Here is a 3,048-nt window from a genome sequence, read left to right as displayed (position 1 = left end):
AACAATAGAGCCACAAAGCCAGACTCCTGAGCTGTGCCCCATAACAGTGCCAGCAAGCTGCAGGGTCCCCTAATTGAGCCCCCATTATTGTGCTGGACAATCCTAGGGTCCCCTTAACAGTGCCATTTGGCGACAGTTTTTCTTTGTAAGAGGCCAACAAATCATGAAGTCCCTCCAAAAGTGCCATCCAGGTGTCATACCCAAATAACAGTGCCATCCAGGTGTCATACCCAAATAACAGTGCCATCCAGGTGTCATACCCAAATAACAGTGCCATCCAGGTGTCATACCCAAATAACAGTGCCATCCAGGTGTCATACCCCTACAACAGTGCCATCCAGGTGTCATGCCCCTACAACAGTGCCATCCAGGTGTCATGCCCCTACAACAGTGCCATCCAGGTGTCATGCCCCTACAACAGTGCCATCCAGGTGTCATTCCCCTACAACCGTGCCATCCAGGTGTCATGCCCCTACAACAGTGCCATCCAGGTGTCATGCCCCTACAACAGTGCCATCCAGGTGTCATGCCCCAATAAAAGTGCCATCCAAGTGTCATGCCCCCAATAACAGTGCCATCCAGGTGTCATGCCCCTACAACAGTGCCATCCAGGTGTCATGCCCCAATAACCGTGCCATCCAGGTGTCATGCCCCAATAACCGTGCCATCCAGGTGTCATGCCCCAATAACCGTGCCATCCAGGTGTCATGCCCCAATAACCGTGCCATCCAGGTGTCATGCCCCAATAACCGTGCCATCCAGGTGTCATGCCCCAATAACAGTGCCATCCAGGTGTCATGCCCCAATAACCGTGCCATCCAGGTGTCATGCCCCAATAACAGTGCCATCCAGGTGTCATGCCCCAATAACAGTGCCATCCAGGTGTCATGCCCCTACAACAGTGCCATCCAGGTGTCATGCCCCTACAACAGTGCCATCCAGGTGTCATGCCCCTACAACAGTGCCATCCAGGTGTCATGCCCCTACAACAGTGCCATCCAGGTGTCATGCCCCTACAACAGTGCCATCCAGGTGTCATGCCCCTACAACAGTGCCATCCAGGTGTCATGCCCCTACAACAGTGCCATCCAGGTGTCATGCCCCTACAACAGTGCCATCCAGGTGTCATGCCCCTACAACAGTGCCATCCAGGTGTCATGCCCCTACAACAGTGCCATCCAGGTGTCATACCCCCAAAACAGTACCATCCAGGTGTCATACCCAAATAACCGTGCCATCCAGGTGTCATGCCCCAATAACAGTGCCATCCAGGTGTCATGCCCCAATAACAGTGCCATCCAGGTGTCATGCCCCAATAACCGTGCCATCCAGGTGTCATGCCCCTACAACAGTGCCATCCAGGTGTCATGCCCCTACAACAGTGCCATCCAGGTGTCATGCCCCTACAACAGTGCCATCCAGGTGTCATGCCCCAATAACCGTGCCATCCAGGTGTCATGCCCCAATAACCGTGCCATCCAGGTGTCATACCCAAATAACCGTGCCATCCAGGTGTCATGCCCCAATAACAGTGCCATCCAGGTGTCATGCCCCTACAACAGTGCCATCCAGGTGTCATGCCCCTACAACAGTGCCATCCAGGTGTCATGCCCCTACAACAGTGCCATCCAGGTGTCATGCCCCTACAACAGTGCCATCCAGGTGTCATGCCCCTACAACAGTGCCATCCAGGTGTCATGCCCCTACAACAGTGCCATCCAGGTGTCATGCCCCAATAACAGTGCCATCCAGGTGTCATGCCCCAATAACAGTGCCATCCAGGTGTCATGCCCCTACAACAGTGCCATCCAGGTGTCATGCCCCTACAACAGTGCCATCCAGGTGTCATGCCCCTACAACAGTGCCATCCAGGTGTCATGCCCCTACAACAGTGCCATCCAGGTGTCATACCCCCAAAACAGTACCATCCAGGTGTCATACCCAAATAACCGTGCCATCCAGGTGTCATGCCCCAATAACAGTGCCATCCAGGTGTCATGCCCCTACAACAGTGCCATCCAGGTGTCATGCCCCTACAACAGTGCCATCCAGGTGTCATGCCCCTACAACAGTGCCATCCAGGTGTCATGCCCCTACAACAGTGCCATCCAGGTGTCATGCCCCTACAACAGTGCCATCCAGGTGTCATGCCCCAATAAAAGTGCCATCCAAGTGTCATGCCCCCAATAACAGTGCCATCCAGGTGTCATGCCCCTACAACAGTGCCATCCAGGTGTCATGCCCCAATAACCGTGCCATCCAGGTGTCATGCCCCAATAACCGTGCCATCCAGGTGTCATGCCCCAATAACCGTGCCATCCAGGTGTCATGCCCCAATAACCGTGCCATCCAGGTGTCATGCCCCAATAACAGTGCTATCCAGGTGTCATGCCCCAATAACAGTGCCATCCAGGTGTCATGCCCCAATAACAGTGCCATCCAGGTGTCATGCCCCAATAACCGTGCCATCCAGGTGTCATGCCCCAATAACAGTGCCATCCAGCCCCTTAGTCCCCCTATCAGTGCCGGCGGGTCTGTTCACCTCTGAGTACTGGGTGCAGGTGTCACCTGCCCTCTTGTCAGGACGTCTCTGGCACTATAATGACATTCGCAGCTGATTGAAACAATACAATATTGTTCTACATGTAGTGTGCCCGGGTGGCACTGGAAAGACGGTCCGGCCCCGGTCACATCTAGGAACAATGTGTCTCAGGAGAGGAAGCCATTCCTGGAGCGCACAGCATCAAACCAGGAAACCCATCTTTCCCAGACCCCCGAGTGACAGATACAATGCATGGTAATATATATGATTTTTAGGGTCACAGGGGATGGTAATATATATGATTTTTAGGGTCACTGGGGATGGTAATATATATGATTTTTAGGGTCACCGGGGATGGTAATATATATGATTTTTAGGGTCACAGGGGATGGTAATATATATGATTTTTAGGGTCACTGGGGATGGTAATATATATGATTTTTAGGGTCACCGGGGGATGGAAATATATATGATTTTTAGGGTCACCGGGGGATGGTAATATACGG

This window comes from Bufo gargarizans, chromosome 6 (assembly GCF_014858855.1).
Source record: "Bufo gargarizans isolate SCDJY-AF-19 chromosome 6, ASM1485885v1, whole genome shotgun sequence".
NCBI classification, from domain to species: Eukaryota; Metazoa; Chordata; class Amphibia; order Anura; family Bufonidae; genus Bufo; species Bufo gargarizans.
This window is presented reverse-complemented; position numbering follows the sequence as displayed.